The sequence below is a fragment of the Sorex araneus genome, chromosome 2 (genome assembly GCF_027595985.1).
Source record: "Sorex araneus isolate mSorAra2 chromosome 2, mSorAra2.pri, whole genome shotgun sequence".
Lineage (NCBI taxonomy): Eukaryota > Metazoa > Chordata > Mammalia > Eulipotyphla > Soricidae > Sorex > Sorex araneus.
In genome coordinates this window covers 235018300-235038775 of record NC_073303.1, presented here as the reverse complement: position 1 = coordinate 235038775, position 20476 = coordinate 235018300, and the positions used below count along the sequence as shown (strand labels likewise).

Below are 20476 nucleotides of genomic sequence, written 5' to 3'. Positions count from 1 at the left end.
AGACTTTCCTGGGATCGCAGCTCTGAGCTTGACTAAGGACTCGGGACTCTTTGCTCAGACAGTGAAACACGACTACCTCTTTCCTTGATTGTCTGGAGTTTTTTTCTCTTTCTTTTTTTCTTTTCAGTTTTTGGTTCCCACCCCATGATTCTCCAGATTCACTCCCGGCTCTGTACTCAGGTATCCCCTCCTGGTGCTCACCAGGCATATAAATTCCTTTGAATATACCATGGGTGGGCCACGTAAAAGGCAAGTGCCCTACCCACAGTAGGATCTCTCCATCTTTGGAATTTTATTTTCTTGATTTCAAAATTGTCCAGTGTATATCGCTCCTCTTAAGCCTTTGGCTCTTTCCAGCATCTAATGGTTTTCTCCTGGCTGTTTCTTGAACTGAACAGTTGTGTAGGTTATGTTCTGCCCAGTTTTCCTACCCAAATATGTATGTGCATATAGATACCTCCCTTTAGAATAAATCCCTAAGGATGATAAAATTTTGCTTTCTGAAATAGCACAGAAACTATAAAAGCTACTCTGCAGATATGTGCAGATGCTCCTAAAGGCTTATCTTCGTAGTTCCCACCTTGGTTTCGTTGGACGATCCGGTACAGTTCTCTCCTGCCGGATACCAAGCACATTGAAGCCCAGGATTTCATCTAAATCTTTGAATACTACAGGCATATGTGGAGAGGGGTTTCTGGGCTCTGCTGTTCTCTCATGGGTCTATGACAGAGCTTGTCTCTATAAGGCTCATCTCTGATGCTGTGTGTAGTGATGGTTTCTTCTGTCCTCAAACAATTCATAATAATTGGCCACGGTTCCCTTGTCCTTTGTCATCTTGATGGAGAAAGAGTCTGCCTTGTGAATTGTGAAGGGAATTTAAAGTTTGTGGTGGCTTAACCAAGGTCCCCTCATATAACTGTTTACAAATAAATATTTATTACATGTGCAAGACCTTTGAATGTATTTTTACAGTATTTTATATTTTTAAAACATATATTGGCCAGAGCGATAGTACAGCGAGAAGGGCATTGGCTGTGCATGAGGCTGATTCAGGTTCGATTCTCAGCAGCCTATAGGGCTCCCAAGAACTGACAGGAGTAATTCCTGAGTGTAGAGCAAGGAGTAAGCCCTAAGCATCAACAGGTGTGGCCCAAGAAGCAAAGTTTAAAAACACACACATTGTGTAAATATCCTTTCCCATTCTGTCAGATAATGGGAAATATTCCAATTATCTGGGATATATTCCCAGCAGTGGTATTGTTGGGTCAATTGTGAGCTCATTATCTAATTTTTTGAGAATCGTCCATATTGTTTTCCAAAAGGGCTGAACCAGTTGGCATTCCAACAAGCAGTGTAGAAGGGTCCCTTTCTCCCCACATCCTCTCCAACAGTGGTTGCTTTTGTTCTTTTGGATGTGTGCTAGTCTCTGTGGTGTGAGGTGGTATCTCATGGTTGTTTTGATCTGCATCTCCCTGATGATTAGTGATGTAGAGCACTTTTCATGTGCCTTTTGGCCATTCACATCTCTTCCTTGGTAAAGTTTCTGTTCATTTCTTCACCCCATTTTCTGATGGGGTTGGATGTTTTCTTCTTGTAGAGTTCAACCAGTGCTTTATATACCATTGATATCAACCCCTTATCTGATGGGTATTGTGTAAATATCCTTTCCCATTCTGTGGATAGTCTTTGTATTCTGGTCACTGTATCTTTTGCGGTGCAGAAGCTTTTTAGTTTAATGTAGTCCCATTTGTTGATCTCTGTTTTTACTAGATTGCTTAGTTCCGTGTCACCTTTGAAGATACCTTTATCTTCAATATCGTGGAGGGTTTTGCCGACCTTGTCTTCAATGTACCTTATGGTTTGTGGTCTAATGTTGAGGTCTTTAATCCATTTTGATCTGACTTTTGTGCATGGTGTCAGGTCAAGGTCTAAGCTCATTTTTTTTGCATGTGGTTGTCCAGTTGTGCCAGCACCATTTGTTAAAGAGGCTTTCCTTGCTCCACTTCACATCTCTTGCTCCCTTATCAAAGATTAGATGATCATACATTTGGGGTTGTGTGTAGGGATATTCCACCCTGTTCCATTGGTCTATGGCTCTGTCCTGGCTGTTTCTTTTCTTTTTTTTTTTTTTTTTGCTTTTTGGGTCACACCTGGTGATGCACAGGTGTTACTCCTGGCTCTGCACTCAGGAATCACCCCCGGCGGTGCTCAGGGGACCATATGGGATGCTGGGAATCGAATCCGGGTCGGCCGTGTGCAAGGTAAACGCCCTACCCGCTGTGCTATTGCTCCAGCCCCTGTCCTGGCTGTTTCTTGACCCGAACAGTTTTGTTGTTTATGTTCTGCCCAGTTTTCCTACCCAAATATGTATGTGCATATAAATAGCTGCGTTTAGAATAAATCCCTGGGGCTGGAGCCATAGCACAGCGGGTAGGCCTTGCATGCGGCCGACCTGGGTTTGATTCCCAGCATCCCATATGGTCCTCTGAGCACCACCAGGGGTAATTCCTGAGTGCAGATGCACCCCTGTGCATCATCGGGTGTGACCCAAAAAGCAAAAACAAAAGAAAAATAGAATAAATCCCTAATGATGATGAAATATCACTTTCTGTAAGAACACAGAAACTATATAAACTGACTCCTTAGATAAGTGCAAATGCTCCTAAAGACTTATCTTCATAGTTCCTGCCTTCGTTTCCTTGGACCATGCGGTCCTGATATCTCCTCCTGGATACCAAGCACATTGAGATGACCAGGATTTCTTTCTTTCTTTCTTTCTTTCTTTCCTTCTTTCTTTCTTTCTTTCTTTCTTTCTTTCTTTCTTTCTTTCTTTCTTTATTAGTGAGTCACAGTGAGGGTACAGTTACAGATTCACACATTTTCGTGCTTGTTTTTCCCTCATGCAATGTCTTGAGCCCATCCCTCCACCAGTGTCCATTCTCCACCACCAATAAACCCAGTATCCCTCCCACCCACCCCCAGTCCCATTCCCCCCACCCCACCCCGCCTCCGTGGCGGGGCATTCCAATTTGATCTCTCTCTTTCCTTTTGGGTGTTGTGGTTTGAAATAGGGGTATTGAGTGGTCATCCTGTTCAGTCTCTAGTCTACTTTCAGCACGCATCTCCCTTCCCGTGCAGGATCTCCAATCACATATTCCTTGGTGTTCCCCTCTCTATCTGGGATGACTTTCTCCCAGCATGTGAGGCCAGCTTCCAAGCTATGGAGCCAACCTCCTGGTATTATATACTACTATTCTTGGGTATTAGTCTTCTACTCTGTTGTTCTATATTCCACAGATGTGTGCAATCTTTCTATGTCTGTCCCTCTCTTTCTGGCTCATTTCACTTAGCATGATACTTTCCATATTGATCCACTTATATGCAAAGTTCATGACTTCATCCTTTCTAACAGCTGCATAGTATTCCATTGTATAGATGTACCAGCGTTTCTTCAACCAGTCATCTGTTCTCGGGCACTCGGGTTTTTTCCAGATTCTGTCTATTGTAAACAGTGCTGCGATTAACATATAAGTGCAGATGTCATTTCGACTATACTTTTTTGTTTCTCCAGGATATATTCCCAGAAGTGGTATTGCTGGATCAAATGGAAGCTCAGTTTCTAATTTTTTGAGAAGCGTCCATATTGTTTTCCAAAGGGGTTGGACCAGTCGGCATTCCCACCAGCAGTTAGAAGGGTCCCCTTCTCCCCACATCCTCTCCAACAGCGGTTGCTTTTGTTCTTTTGGATGTGTGCCATTCTCTGTGGTGTGAGGTGGTATCTCATGGTTGTTTTGATTTACATCTCCCTGATGATTAGTGATGCAGAGCATTTTTTGTGCTTTTGGCCATTCATATCTCTTCCTTGGAAAAGTTTCTGTTCATTTCTTCAGCCCATTTTCTGATGGGGTTGGATGTTTTCTTCTTGTAGAGTTCAACCAGTGCTTTATATACCCTTAATATCAACCCATTATCAGATGGATATTGGGTGAATATCCTTTCCCATTCTGTAGATTGCCTTTGTATTCTGGTCACTGCGTCTTTTGCCGTGCAGGAGCATTTTAGTTTAGTATAGTCTCATTTGTTTATCTCTGTTTCTACTTGATTGCTTAGTTCCGTGTCATCTTTGAAGATACTTTTAGCTTCAATATCGTGAAGGGTTTTGCCGACCTTGTCTTCGAGGTACCTTATGGATTGTGGTCTGATATTGAGGTCTTTAATCCATTTTGATCTGATTTTCGTGCATGGTGTCAGGTCAAGGTCTAAGAGATGACCAGGATTTCATCTAAAGCTTTGAGTACTATACACATATGTGGAGGGAGGTTTCTGGGCTCTGCTGGGTTCTTGCGGGTATACCAGAGTTCTGAGTATAAGGCTCATCTGTGATGCTGTGTGTAGTGATGGTTTCTTTTGTCCTCACACAATTCATAATAAACGAGCCAGAGTCCCCGTGTACTTTGTCATCTTTATGGAGAAAGAATCTTCCTTGTGACTTGCCAAGGGAAGTTAAAGTTTCGAGTGACCTAACAAGAATCCCCTTATATAACTGTTTGCAAATAAATATTTATCTATTACATTCGCCAGGCTTTTGGATGTACTTTCACAGTATTTGATATTTTAATAACATATATGGCCAGAGCGATTGTACAGTAATTACATTAAAGTAATTCCTGAGTGCAGAGCCAGAGTAAGCCCCAAGCATCACCCAGTATGGACCAGGAAGCAAATTTTTTAAAAACACAAACACACACATTATCTGGGGGCAGACATAGAACAGCTGAGGGGGCAATTTTCTGCCTGTGGCTAGCCTAGGTTTTAACCCCAGCACCCCATCGGGTTCCCCAAACCCTTCCAGGAGGGATTGAAAAGCACAGAGCAAGACTAAACAAAGCAGTCAAGCTAAAACATATATTTTCTGAGGTAAGAGAGCACTACATCGGCTAAGGAACTTGCCTTTCACGGGGCTGACCCACGATCAATCACTCACACAAATGTTACTTCGACCCCTGTCAGGAGTGACCCCTGTGCACAGAAGCAGAAGTAATCCCTGAGCACTGTCAGTGTTGGCACAAACCACCACCACCGTCATCACTCCAAAAACATGACTGTTATGGAATTTTCCGATGTTAGAATTTTGAAGGGCTGGAGCAATAGCACAGCAGGTAGGACATTTTCCTTTCACGCGGCCAATCTGGGTTCAATCCTCTGTCCCTTTTAGAGAGCCTGGCAAGCTAATGAGAGTATCCCGCCCTCATGGCAGAGCGTGGCAAGATACCCGTGGAGTATTTGTTATGCCAAACAGTAACAACAAACTCGCAATGGAGATGTTACTGGTGCCCCAAAGAACATATTGATGAACAACAGGATGACAGTGCTACAGTACTAGAACTATTAAAAAACTCATGAAACTAATACCAAAGTATCCCAAATTGGGGTAATGAAACTATATAGGTCATGGGGAGGGGGGTCTGTCTATGTCTCTGTCTCTGCTCTATCTCTCTCACACGCTCTCCTTTTGGGCATTATGGTTCAAGTGCAACTTTTTCAAATTTTTGACACCAGCACCTTATTTCGTTCTGTTCTGCTAAAGGATTGTTGGGAATAGACTTTCTAGAAATAAGTTTAAGGCTCATAAAAGGACATTGAATGGACTGCATTTTGGGGACATTAAGCCAAAAAAATGATAAGGGAGGTTTTACTCTCGTGACATTTAAGAATGAAATTCTTCATTCTTTTGTTCTTCTTGGCATCACACCCAGCAATGTTCAGGGATTCCTCCTGGCACTGCACTCAAGAGTTACATCTGGCAGTGCTCGGGGGACCATATGAGATGCTGGGTATTGAGCCATGGTAAGCTGCATGCAAGACAAAACCCCTCTCTGCTGTCCTATCGCTCTGATCCCTCCTCATTGTTTTCATAAGAGATGCCACAAAAGCCACCACTTGCAGGCGCGGTTTTCTTCTAAGATGACTCGGGTGTCCTGTGATTTTGAGAAATTTCTGCAGGCACCATGAGGCCTTGTCCCCACCGAAAAGCCAATGCTTTGAAGCATCAAAGTACTTAATCCATATGAGTTCATCATCTGCGTTGTGGAGAAATATTATACCTAAGTAGGGCCTGGAGACTTAGAGACGTGACGAGGAGGTAATTTGCGGAGTAAGAGGACGAAAACCTGAGTTCTTCAGTGAACTCCTGACAGGGACAGACACTCATTAGGAAGAATTCTTCTCTTTCCAGGAGTGTTTTCCCATGAGGCAGCCTGGCTCAAGGGCTGAGGTACCAAGAGGGAGCTGAGTGTAATGAGTAGTCTTGAGAGAGCACAGAAGATCGCATCGCTGTTTCTCATTGTGACTCTATGTGGGCTGGAAGCAAAGGATCTGTGTTGATTTGGAACTAATTCCTAATTCTGGTTGGATGACGGTGTTTCTCTCGCTCCTGCGGAACTGCTCTGGGGTCACGGTTTTTGTCCCGACTATCTGTGTTTACAGAAGAATCCAGATGTCCAAAGGAGACTCCGGAAGCCCACCCAAGAAAGGTCAATAATAAGGCTAACGTGTGTGGGAAACACATTGAGAACCAAAGCTAAGAACATTTCACCTATAAGTGTGTGTTTGTGTGTTTAAGAGAGGGAGAGAGAGAGAGACAAGGAGAAAGAGAGAGAGAGCACTTCACAGAAATTCTTACATTTCCCAAGGAGAATCACACATAGAGGGGCCAGAACTTCATCAATTCAAGAGATTGAGGTAATGTGCTTAACTCTGGGGGACCTGAGACTCACTCGTTAGGAACAAAAGACTCATCCTACAGCTGAGGAAGCCCCTCACACTGGGCGCTAGGCAGGAAGAGAGAGGACTCCCTCTCTAAAGGTAGGCTTCTACCCTAGTCATCATTGACTTTCACATAGCAACATGATTCAAGTTCTTTCAATTCAGCAAAGGAAACACCCATGTTCCTCGCGGCCCTATCAAGCATACTCTGGCCTCAGGACACTTGGCTCACACACAAACATGTTCTCTCCAGCCTTTACCAGGCACCCTGTCCAATACCCCCACATCCCTGGAGTCCATGAAAATAATACCAGTGTCTCTTTTATTTATTTATTTATTTATTTATTTATTTTTGCCTTCTTGGTCAGACCCGGTGATGAACAGGTGTTACTCCTGGCTCTGCACTCAGGAATTACTCCTGGCAGTACTCAGGGAACCATATGGGATGCTGGGGTTTGAACCTGGGTCGGCCTCGTGCTAGGCAAACACACTACCTGCTGTGCTATCACTCCAGCACCCCCAGTCTCTTTTTTTTCTATTTTCTTCTCCTTCATACCACATGTTCCGAGCTTAATCATTTCATAACAATAAAATTTGCTGAGGTATCTTTCCCTGTCACTGAATTGTAGAAACTTTTGCGGGTGGGTGGTGGTTGTTGGTTGTTTTATAATTTTTACTGAATCACTGTGAAATACACAGTTGTTACACATATACATATAACATATACAAAGTTGTTCGTTTGGGGGTGTCAGTAATAAAATGTTCCATCACCTGTCCCTTAATTAGTGTATGATTCCCAGCACCAAAGTCTCCAGTTTCCCTCCTGCCCTGCCCCCCGCTGCCCCAGTGTGCCTCTATGGAAAGCACTTTGCTCCCCTCCTCCCTTCCACCGAGAGATTATCATGCTTGTCCCTTTACCACCTTTAAGCACTCCGTTCTTGTCCAGAGTCATCAATTCCAACTATTTTGGTCATAGTAGTTCTTCTCCATCCCAGCTGCACTCACCCATCACCATTTGTGGCAAGTATCCAAGCATGGGTCATTGTAGAAATATTTATACTTCAGGTTTGCAAGTTCATTTCATAGGTGAAACCTCAATATGGCACTTGTTCAGTTGAATTTTTAAAAGCAAACTCTCTGTAGAGAACATTGAGTTGGGACACAGGTTCATCTGTGAGGTGACCTGGGAAATTTCAAGAAGGGTCATAAGTGAATGGTTCTTAAAAAGCCTTCAAGATCCAATAGTATTTCTTGACTTCAAAACATGCATTGTAGTTTTTCATGTCTGTGAGTAAGGCAGACAAGGTGATATTGAGTCAAGCGTGTCCCCCTTTCCTGGAGTTATACCCAGACTCTGGCATTGGAAAACGACACACACATGTCAGAGTTTCTCCTCCTGGAATTTTCTCAGGAGACGAATTCCAGCCTCTCGTCTATGTGATCTTCCTGTCCATGTACCTGACTACGGTCTTGGGGAACCTGGCCACCAGCTCAGACTCCGGCCTCCACACGCCCAAGTACTTCTTTCTCTGCAATCTGTCCCTGGTATATATCTGCTTCACCTCCACCATCATCCCCAAGATGCTGCAGAACATCCTACTGCAAAGAAAATACATCAGCTCTGAAGGCTGCATCACTCAGATATTCTTTTTCATCCTTTTTGGTAGCCTGGATGACTTCCTCTTGACCGTCATTGCCTATGACCGCATCGTGGCCATCTGTCACCCCCTGCACTACACGGTCATTATAAACCCTCGCCTCTGTGGGCTGCTGGCCCTGGGGTGCTGGGTTCTAGGTCTCTTGACTTCTTCCATGGAAACCTCAATGTCATGGCGAGGAGGTAATTTGTGGAGCAAGAGGAAGAAAATTTGAGGTCTCCAATTAACTCCTGAGGGGAACAGACACTCATTAGGAAGAATGCCTCTCTGTCCAGGTGTGTTTTCCCATGGGGCAGCCTGGCTCAGGGGCTGAGGTACCAAGAGGGAGCTGAGTGTAATGAGTGTAGAGAGAGAGCTTAGAAGATCACATCGCTGTTTTTCATTATGACTCCATGGGGGCTGGGAGCAAAGCATCTGTGTTGATGTGGGATTAATTCCTAATTCTGGCTGTATGATGGTGTTTCTATCTATCCTTCTCTACTGGTCTAGTGTCAGGGTTTTTGTCCCCACTATCTGTGTTCATAGAAGAATCCAGATGTCCAAGGGAGACTCGGAAAGCGCACCCACTCAGGTAAGGCCAATAATAAGGCTGAGGTATGTGGGAAAGATTTGAGAATCAAAACTAAGAACATTCACCTGTTAGTGTGTGTGTGAGAGAGAGAGAGCGAGAGAGCACTTCAGAGAAATTCTTTCATTTTCTGAGGAGAAACACACATACAAGGGCCAGAACTTCATCAATTCAAGAGATAAAGATAAATGTGCTTAACTCTGTGGGACCCTGAGACTCACTCGTGAGGACCAAAAGACTCATCCTACAGCTGAGGAATCTCCTCACACTGGGCGCTAGGCAGAAAGAGAGAGGACTCCCACCCTTAAGGTAGGCTCCTACCCAGGTCATCATTCACCTTCGCATGCCAACATGATTCACATTCTTTCACTTCAGCAACTGAAACACCCAAGTTCCTTGGGCCCTATCAAGCCTACTCTGGCCTCAGGACACTTGTATCACACACTAACATGTTCTCTCCAGCATCTGTCAGGCACTCTGTCCAATACCCCCATGCCAGTGGACTTCCCTGACATCCATGAAAACAATATCACTGTCTCCTTTTTCTCTGTTTTCTTCTCTTTTTTTGCTTTTTGATCACACCTGGTGATGCACAAGGGTTACTCCTGGCTCTGCACTCAGGAATCACCCCAGGTGGTGCTCAGGGGACCATATGGGATGCTGGGAATCAAACCCTGGTCAGCCGCATGCAAGGCAAATGCCCTACCTGCTGTGCTATCGCTCCAGCTCCCTCTATTTTCTTTTTCTTCATACCAGTTCCCAGCTGAATCATTTCACTGTATCACTGTATCACTGTCATCCCGTTGATCATCGATTTTCTGGAGCGGGGGCCCACTAACATCTCTATTCATTCATCCTAGCACTGAGATTTTAGCAGCCTCTCTTTACTGATTCTTCCCAATGGTGCTGCATTAGAGGCTCTTCAGAATCAGGGGAATGAGACCTATCATTGTTACTGTATTTGACATATGAATACACCACAAGGAGCTTGCCAGGCTCTCCCCCATGTGGGCAGTAAACTCTCACAAGCTTGCCAGGTTCTCCAAGAGGGAGAACAAGGGTATCAGATGTTAGGTGTTAGACTGCGATGTGGCTGCACGCTTCCAGGAGCTTGGTTTTAGAGTCTCTGGCTGTTGGCCATTCATGGGATTACACGGCGCCCGGGGCAGTTTCAGGGTGTGACTGGAAAATGGTGTGACTAGCTACAGAAAATGGGGAATCTGGGTGAAAGAGGCCCAGTCCCGATCCGAGCAGCCTTAGAGATCTTGGCCCTGGGTCCCGCACACCTGGGATCCTCTGCCAGTTCTTTCATGCATGAGGTACAACTGAGCGTGTGGAGAGGGGCCTTGAGCATGGCTGTGGCTGGGCTCCGGAGCTCTTCAACTGATAAAATACTAGAATTAAAGAGTGATAAAAATCGACACTACTGCTGGCTGTTACCTGCTGTTACATCACGGTAATCTAATTCTGAGTGCCCGATGCAGCTCCAAAGATCTACAGAAGGACGTGAAGTTCTCCTGCCTGGGGCCCAAGCATGAGCCCTGACTTAGTGGTGTGGCTTTTTCATTAAGGTTAGATAGCAATCATTGATTTCAGTGACTAGTGGACATTGATGGCATTTTGGTTCCCTAGGGTATGTATTGTCCTAAGTTTTGCATTGTCACCAAACTTTCCCAAAGGGAAATTTTTCTCTGTGACCAAAGGTTCAGTGTAATAAGTTTGCCTCCACAATCAAGTGTTTCGATGTGTAAAATGGGGAATTTTAAAACCAAACTCTTAAGACAGGAGCGGAGCATCTGATAAAGTTGGGGCTAAGAAAGGGTTTTACTTCATTCTCATGGAAGGTCTTTACCTCATACAGAACAAGATGATCTTTGAAGTTCAGTGACTACTAGGAAGGAATCCATGCACTGCTGGGAATAGAGCCTGCAGTTTGAACAGGGCTGCCAGCCACCCTGGAAGCGTCTGATGTAGGCAAGCATTTCAGCATTTAAATGTCCGTAATATTATAGTTGATGCTGGGAGGGGTGCGGCACTCCTGCTTCCCTAGGCCATTTCCCGTGCATGGAGTGGAGTGGCTACAGGAGCTGGATCCAGTGGACCCCCTGCGTGAAAAGCCTGTGCTCCAGCCCATTAGGCCACCTTCAAGGCACAGGTGGTTTCTTCTCTTTCCTTTCTTTTTCTTTTTTCAAACTATTAGATATCTTGAAGTATCTCCTAGAATTGGGATACTACACATGGAATGGATTTAAAAATTTGAATCCCCTAAATTCTAAAGACTAAAGGAGGCTTGGCAATTCACAAGGACAGGAACCTAATAGATATGTACACTTGCCTGGGGAAAAGTGACCTCCCCAAGCAAATAAAGTTATTTTTTATTTAATTCTTTATTGCATGTATTTGTTTCTACTTGCCAGTTTTTTTTAACTGATGTTCCCTCCAAATTTCTTTTGGCTCTTAGAAACTTATTAACTCTAGAAACAATTGCAATAATTTCTGCTTAATTAAAACATCTCATTGTGATTCCCAGGCATCAGTATGCCCTGGTTAAGTGAGATGCTCAGAATAACGGCGGCTCTCCAGTCCCACTGGGAAATAAAGCCCGGATCGCAGCCAGGTGTTACACTGATGCGATTTGGCTCTAACCTCTTTGATCTGCTGGAAAATGCCTGGCACAAATCCACACAACTTGTTTATTTTGGCCTGGCATAATAGTCTGTGCGATTGTCGGTCCAAATAACTTAGGATGATGATCACAAAAGTAACAGCAGCGGTGGGACCCTCGGCTTCTTGAGACTGCCCGGCCCCTTTTCATGGCAGGCTGGACCCGTCCTGTGTCTGAGATACTTCAGAGGCTCATTTGCTCCCGCGCTTCACACCGCAGGAAGCTTCGGGAGCGCTCTGTGGGTTCAACACACTTGCAAAGGGAGGCAATTTAAAAACGTGCGTTTCCATTTCTCCCTAGGAAAAAGCGCTAGATGCGGGGCTTTCTGGATTACTAAAAACGACAGGCAGGGTTATTTTGAGACAGCCAATTTCCTGGTTTCCTCTCCTTCCCTTGCGGATGCAGGAGTTACGGGGGTCACAACTGAGTCTCAGTGTCTTAAGTCTTAAATTATCATTCATAAATGATTCTTATGAGTCACTTCACAAGAATAAAATTTCCTGAAGTATCTTTCCCTGTCACTGAATGGTAGAAACTTTGGTGGATGGGGGTTCCTGGTTGTTTTTTTAAAATTTTTATTGAATCACTGTGATATACACACTTATAAAGTAGCTCACTTGGGGGTTTCAATGATAAAATGTTCCCTTCACCAGTGCACAACTCCCAGCACCAAAGTCTCCAGTTTCCCTCCTGCCCTGCCCTCTGCCCCTGCAGCACCAGTCTACTCTATTGAAAGCACTTTTTCCCCCTCCTCCCTTACCCAAAAGGCTATCATGTTTGTCCCTTAACCTACTTTCAGCACTCTGTTCTTGTCCAGAGTCATCTATTCCAACTATCTTTGTCACGGCGGTTTCTCTCTATCCCAGCAGCCCTCCCCCCATCACCCCTTGAGGCAAGTTTTCAACCTTGGGTTACTGTAGAAACAGTTATACTTCAGGTTCTCAACTTCATTTCTAGGTGAAACTCTAAATATGGCACGTGTTCAGTTTGTATTTTTAATAGACATGAAACATCCTTATGCAAGCTCTCTATAGAGAAGAATTTAGTTGCGATGCAAATTCATCTAAGAGGTGACCTGAGAAATTTCAAGAAGAGGCATGAGTGAATGGTTCTTAAAAAGTCTTCAAGATCCAATAGTATTTCTTGACTTCAAAACATACATTGTAATTTTCATATCTGTGAGTAAGGCAGAGACGTGAAACTGAGTCATGAGTGTCCCCCTTTCTGGGAGTTATACACAGACTCAGGCAATGAAAAACAACACCCACATGTCAGAATTTCTCCTCCTGGGATTTTCCCAGCTCCGGAAGTCCAGCCCCTCATCTATGTGATCTTTCTGTCCATGAAACTGACCACGGTCTTGGGGAATCTGCTCATCATCCTGGCCGCCAGCTCAGACCCCTGCCTCGACACGCCCATGTACTTCTTCCTCTGCAATCTGTCCTTGGTGGACATCTGCTTCACCTACACCACTGTCCCCAAGATGCTGGTGAACATCCAGACACAAAGAAAGCCATCAGCTACAAAGGCTACATCACCCAGATGTTGTTTTTCATCCTCTTTGGTAGCCTGGATAACTTCCTCTTGACTGTCATGGCTTATGACCACTTTGTGGCCATCTGCCACCCCCTGCACTACACAGTCATCATGAACCCCCGCCTCTGTGGGCTACTGGTCCTGGGGTGCTGGGTGCTGGGTATCTTGAATTCTTGCATGCAAGTCTCATTGTCCTTGCGTCTGTCCTTCTGCACCGAGATGGAGATCCCTCACTTTTTCTGTGAACTCAACCAGCTGATAAAACTTGCCTGTTCCGACACTTTCCTGAATAATCTGGTCATTTACTGTGCTTCTGTCCTAGTGGGCGGGAGTCCTCTACTCGGTATTATTTACTCTTACTCCAAGATCATTTCCTCCATTCGTGGCATGGCATCTGCTCAGGGCAGGTACAAGGCCTTTTCCACCTGCGCCTCCCACCTCTCCAAGGTCTCCTTGTTCTATGTCACAAGCATGGGGATGTACCTGAGCTCCGCGGTGAGTGAAAGGGCATATCTAATTGCCGTGGTCTCGCATGCTGTACACCGTGATCACTCCCATGCTGAACCCCTTCATCTACCGCCTCTGGAACAATGACATCAAGAGGGTCCTGAAAACGTTTTTGTGCAGGAAACTGCAAAACGATCAATTGTCCTTCACTGAAGACTTTCCTGGGACCGCAGCTCTGAGTTTACTAAGAACTTGGGATTCTTTGCTCAGACACTGACACAGGACTAGCTCTCCCCTTGATTGTCTGGGGTTTCCTTCTCTCTTTTTTTTAATTCCTTTCAGTTTTTGAGTCCCAGTCAATGTTGCTCCAGACTCACTCCTGGCTCTGTACTCGGAAATCCCCTCCTGCTGGTGCTCACCAAAGCATATGGGATTCCAGGGAATAAACTGTGGGTGGGCTACGTGTAAGACAAGCACCCTACACACTGTAGGATCTCTTCAGGCCTGGAATTTTATTTTATTGGCTTCAAATTGTCCAGTGTATGTCATTCCTCTTAAGCCTTCGGCTCTTTCTAGCATCAAATGGTTTTCTCCTGGCTGTTTTCTTGAACAGAACAGTTATGTTGGTTATGTTCTGCCCAGTTTTCCTACCCAAATGTGCATATAGATACCTGCCTTTAGAATAAATCTCTAATGATGATGAAGTATCGCTTTCTGAAATAACACAGAAACTCTAAAGATGGCTCCATAGATAAGTGCAGATGCTCCTAAAGGCTTATCTTCGTAGTTCCTGCCTTGGTTTCCTTGAACCATCCAGTCCAGTTCTATCCTCAGGATACCAAGCACATTGAGAAGCTCAGGATCTCATCAAAAGCTTTGAATAATACAGGTATATGTGGAGGAGGGTTTCTGGGCTCTGCTGGTCTCTCCCGGGTCTACCACAGTGCTGAATGTAAGGCCCATCTGTGATGCTGAGTGTAGTGATGGATACATATATCCTCAAACAATTCATAATAAACAGGCCACAGTTCCCCATGAACTTTGTCTCTTTATGGAGAAATCTTGCTTGTGAATTTAGAAGGGAAGTTAACGTTTAGAGAGGCTTAACCATAGTCCCTTTCCATAAATATTTATAAATAAATATGTATCAATTACATTCATCAGGCTTTTGGGTGTATTTTCACTATTTTATATTTTAAAACCATATATTGGCCGGAGCGATAGTATAGCAGGGAGGGCACTGCTTTGCACAAGGCTGATTTGGGTTCAATTCTCAACATCCTATACAGTTTCCCGAGCACTGACAGGAGTATTTCCTGAGTGCAGAGCAAGGAGTAAGCCTAAGCATCACCAGGTGTGGACCAAGAAGCAAATTTACAAAACACAACACACATTATCTGGGGGCAGAGACATAGAAGTGCTGGGAGGGCATTTGTCTTGCATGTGGCTAGCCTAGGTTCAAAACCCAGCACACGATAGTGTTACCCAAACCGTTCCAGGAGGGATCCCATAGCACAGATCCCAGACTAAACCCTGAGCATCACCGAAGTAACCCCCCCAAAAGCAGGCAAGCTAAAACATTTATTTTCTGAGGCAAGAGAGCATGACATCAGCTAAGGAAATTGCATTTCATGGGGCTGACCAAAGATCAATTGCCCACACATATGGTCCCTTGACTCCTGTCAGGAGTGACCCCTGAGCACAGAGCCATGAGTAAGCCCTGAGAACTGCCAGTAGTGGCCCAAACCACCACACCACCACCAATCCATAAACATCGAATTTTCCGATGTTAGAACTTTGAAAAAACTCTCATGAAACTAATACCCAAACATCCAGGGTTGGGAGAAGGGGACTACAGGTCATGGGGGTGGAGGGCCGGCACATGCACTGTAAGCATCAGATCAGCTCCCATCCATGGCACTACATATTGCCCCTCAGCACCGCAATGAATGATCCCTGAGCAGAGTCACGCTTGGCTGAGAATCCCACACATAAAACTTCCTCGGTTCAGTTTCTCGCCGAGGAATCAGGGTCCTTTTAAATCCCAGTGTGGGTGGCTGGCCACACACAGGCCCAAGTCAAAGACATTTCTCCATTGTCAGACTCAACAAACGCAGTTTTGCCTGTTTTAATTTGTATTTCGTTTTTATTGAATCACTGTGAGATACATAGTACAAAGTGGTTCATGATTGGATCTCAGTCACACAATTTAGTATTCATCCCCCCCACAGTGCACATGTCCCACCAACAATGACCCCAGTTTTTCTCTTGCCACCTCCTTCAGTCTATCTCTGTGGCAGATATTCTCTCTCCCTTTTTCTGTCTGTCTCTGTATCTCTGTATCTCTGTCTCTCCCTCTCTGTCTCACTCTCCCTCACTCCCTGCCTCTGTATGTCTCTCTCTATATCTCCTTTTGGGCATTATGATTGAAATGTAGCCTTTTAAATTTTGGACACCAACTCCTTATTTCCTTCTGTCCCACTAAGAATTATTGGAACTAGAATTTCTAGAAATAAATTTAAGGCTCATAAAAGGATGATGAATGGACTGCCTTGGTTGGGAAAGTAAGTCAAAATATATACATAGGGAGGGTTTACTCTTGTGATATTGAAGAATGAAATTCTTCGTTCTTTTGTCCTTGGCATCACACCTAGCAAAGTTCAGGGGTTCCACCTGGCTCTGCACTCAGGAATTTCTCCTTGCACTGCTCAGGGGACCTTATAGGATGCCGAGCATTGTACTTGGATAGGCCACATGCAAGACAAACTCCCTCCTTGCTGTCTTATCGCTCAGACCCCTCCTCATTGTTTTCTTCATATATGCCACAAAAGCCACCACTTGCAGGCCCCAGTTTTCTTCTGAGATGACTGGATGCCCTCCTATTCTAGAGAAAATTTCTACAGGTGCCATGAGGCCTTATCTCCACCCAAAAGCCAATGCTTTCAAGCAACAAAGGACTTAATGCAGATGTGTTCTTCGGCTGATATGTGGAGAAAAATTACACCCAAGTAGGGCCTGAGATTTAGAGACGTGGCAAGGAGGTAATTTGTGGAGCAAGAGCAAGAAAACTTCAGTTCTCCAATGAGCTCCTGAGGGGACAGACATTCATTAGGAAGAATTCCTCTCTGTCCAGGAGTGTTTCCCCGTGGGGCAGCCTTGCTCAGGGGCTGAGGTACCAAGAGGGAGCTGAGTGTAATGAGTGGATGGAGAGAGCTTAGAAGATCGCATCGTTGTTTCTCATTGTGACTCCATGTGGGCTGGAAGCAAAGGATCTGTGTTGATGTGGGGTTAATTCCAAATTCTGGCTGGATGGTGGTGTTTATCTCCCGCCTGAAGACTGGTCTGGGGTCAGAGTTTTTTTCTGCACTACCTGCGTTCACATAAGAATCCAGATGTCCAAGGGAGACTCGGAAAGCCCACTCAAGTAAGGCCAATAATAAGGCTGAGGTATGTGGGAAAGACATTGAGAACCAAAGCTAAGAGCATTCAACTGTTAGTGTGTGAGTGTGTGTGTTTGAGAGAGAGAGAGAGAGAGAGAGCACTTCAGAGAAATTCTCTCATTTTCCGAGGAGAAACAGATACAGGGGCCAGAAATTTATCAATTCAAGAGATCGAGGAGAATGTGCTTAATTCTGGGAGACCCTGAGACTCACTCTTGAGGACCAAAAGACTCATCCTACAGCTGAGGAATCTCCTCACACCGGGTACTCAGCAGAAAGAGAGAGGACTCCCGCCCTCAAGGTAGGCTCCTACCCTAGTCATCATTCACCTTCCCATAGAAACATGATTCACGTTCTTTCACTTTAGCAACAGAAACACCCAAGTTACCCGGGGCCCTATCAAGCCTGCTCTGGCCTCATGACACTTGGCTCACATACAAACATGTTCTCTCCAGACTCCACCAGGCACTGGTCCAATGCCCCCAGTCAGTCGACTACCCTTGATGTCCATGAAAACAATACCACCGTTTTTCTGCTTTTTGGGTCACACCTGGCGATGCTCAGGGGTTACTAATGGCTCTGCACTCAGTAATTACTCCTGGCGGTGCACAGAGAACCACAAAGGATGCTGGGAATCGAACCCAGGTCGGCCGCATGCAAGGCAAACACACTATCCGCGGTGCTATCACTCCAGCCTCTCCCCCCACAACAACCACTGTTTCCTTTTTCTCTATTTTCTTTTTCATCATAACACCAGTACCCAGCTGAAACATTTCATAAGAATTAAATATGTTGAGGTATCTTTCCCAGTCACTGAACTGTAGAAACTTTGGTGGTGGGTGGGGTTTTTTGGTTGTTTTATAATTTTCATTGATTCACTGTGAGATACACAGTTGTTAGACATATACATATAACATTTACAAAGAGGTTCATTTGGGGGTTTCAGTGATAAAACGTTCCATCACCTGTCTCTTCACCAGTCTTTGACTCCCAGAACCATAGTCCCCAGTTTCCCTCCTGCCCTTCCTCACGCTGCCCCAGTGAGCCTCTTGGAAAGCACTTTGCTCCTCTCCTCCCTTACCAAAAAGTTTATCATGTTTGTCCCTTTACCGTCTTTAAGCACTCAGTTCTTGTCCAGAGTCATCTATTCCAACTATATTTGTCAGAGTGATTTCTTCTCTATCCCAGCTAGCCTCCCCACCACCATTTGTGGCAAGTTTCCAAGCATGGGTCATTGTAGAAATATTGATACTTCAGGTTCTCAACTTCATTTCCTGGGTGAAACCTTCATATGCCACATCTATCATTGAATTTTTAAAAGCAAACTCTCGATAGAGAATAATTTAGTTGAGATGCACATTCATCTAAGAGATGACCTGGGAAATTTCAAGAAGGGGCATGAGTAAATGGTTCTTTAAAAGTCTTCAAGATCCAATAGTATTTCTTGACCTCAAAACATGTCTTGCAGTTTTTCAGGTCTGTGAGTAAGGCGGGTGAGGTGATATCGAGTCATGCATGTCCACCTTTCCTGGAGTTATACCCAGAATCTGGCAGCAGAAAACAATACCCACATGTCAGGGTTTCTCCTCCTGAGACTCTCTCAGGATCCAGAAGTCCAGCCCCTCATCTATGTGATTTTCCTGTCCATGTACCTGACCACAGTCTTGGGAAACCTGCTCATCATCCTGGCCGCCAGCTCAGACTCCCGCCTCCACACGCCCATGTACTTCTTCCTCTGCAACCTGTCCCTGGTGGACATCTGCTTCACCTCCACCATTGTCCCCAAGATGCTGCAGAACATCCTCCTGCAAAGAAAAGACATCAGTTACGAAGGCTGCATCGCCCAGATATTCTTTTTCAACCTCTTCGGTACCCTGGATGACTCCCTCTTGACTGTGATGGCCTATGACCGCTTTGTGGCCATCTGCCACCCCCTGCACTACACAGTCATTATGAACCACTGCTTCTGTGGGCTGCTGCTCCTGGGGTGCTGGGTGCTGAGTATCTTGAATTCCTCCATGGAAGTCTCAATGTCCTTGCGTCTGTCCTTCTGCCCCGAGGTAGAGATCCCTCACTTTTTCTGTGAAGTCAACCAACTGATAAAACTGGCTTGTTCTGACACTTTCCTGAATAACCTGGTCATGTACTGGCTATTATCCTCTTGGGCGGGGGTCCTTTACTCGGTATTATTTATTCTTACCACAAGATCATTTCTTCCATCCACAGCGTGGCATCTGCTCAGGGCAGGTACAAGGCCTTTTCTACCTGCACCTCCCACCTCTCCGTGGTCTCCTTGTTCTATGTCACAAGCTTGGGGGTGTACCTAAGCTCTGCGGTGAGCAAAACAGCATATCCAAGTGCTGTGGCCTCGGTGCTGTACACAGTGGTCACCTCCATGCTGAACCCCTTTATCTACAGCCTCCAGAACAAGGACATCAAGAGGGCCCTGAAAACGTTTTTTGTGAAGGGAACATCAAAACGGTAAATTACCCTCCACTAAAGACTTTCCTTGGATTAAAGCTCTGAGCCTGACTAAGTACTTGAGATTTTTTGTTCAGACATTTGAGACATTTCAATTTATTGCATAGAATTTCAAGTCTCTTACTTCAAATTGTTTTGTGTATGCCATTCATATGGAGCTTTAGGCCCATTCTAATATCACTTGTTCTCTTTGTAGTTTTTGAGGAGTTGGGTACCACATATGGTGATGCTCAAGGCTTAGTTCTGGAATGTTCAGGGGAACCTTTGAGGTGCAGAAAATCAAACTGTTGCAAAAGCAGGCAAACTACCCACTGTCCAGCCCCATCTTGGTTCTTGAACTCTACCCAGTTGTCTGAACAGTTTTCACTAGATTTTCTACCCAAATATGCATTCTCTTACTAACACTTTTTTCCCCTCGAAAGTAACTATGTGGATTTTGAAATATCACTGTCTGAAGTTAAAGGAAATAAGGTAGTAATATCTCATTTAGATATTATGACACACGAAAATAAGACAGTTATGAAAGCTGACTTCAAAGATAAGTGTAAATGCTAATAAGCAGTCATCATCATAATATCCATTTGTTTTCACTTGGACCCTCAGGACTAGTTCTGTCCAGCCAGAGACCAAACACATCAAGAAGATAATGATTTCATCTAAACCTTTGATTACTACATGCATGATGTGGAGGGTTTTGGGTTTTTTAATTTTGTTAATTTTAGTGAATCACCGTGAGATAGTTACAAGCTTTCATGTTTGTTTACAATCTCACAATGATCAAACACCTATCCCTCCACCAGTGTACATTCCCCACAACCAATATCCCTGGTATACCCCCTCCTTTCCCACCCTCCCCCTGCCTCCATGGCAGACAATATTACCCATACTCTCTCTCTATTTTGTGGCATTATAGCTT

General features: G+C 44.8%; 1 pseudogene; it reads left to right on the top strand.

Moving 5' to 3' along the window:
• The first annotated feature begins 18590 nt into the window (after positions 1-18590).
• LOC101538236 (olfactory receptor 7A10-like) lies at positions 18591-19564 on the top strand (annotated as a pseudogene).
• The last annotated feature ends 912 nt before the right edge of the window (positions 19565-20476 follow it).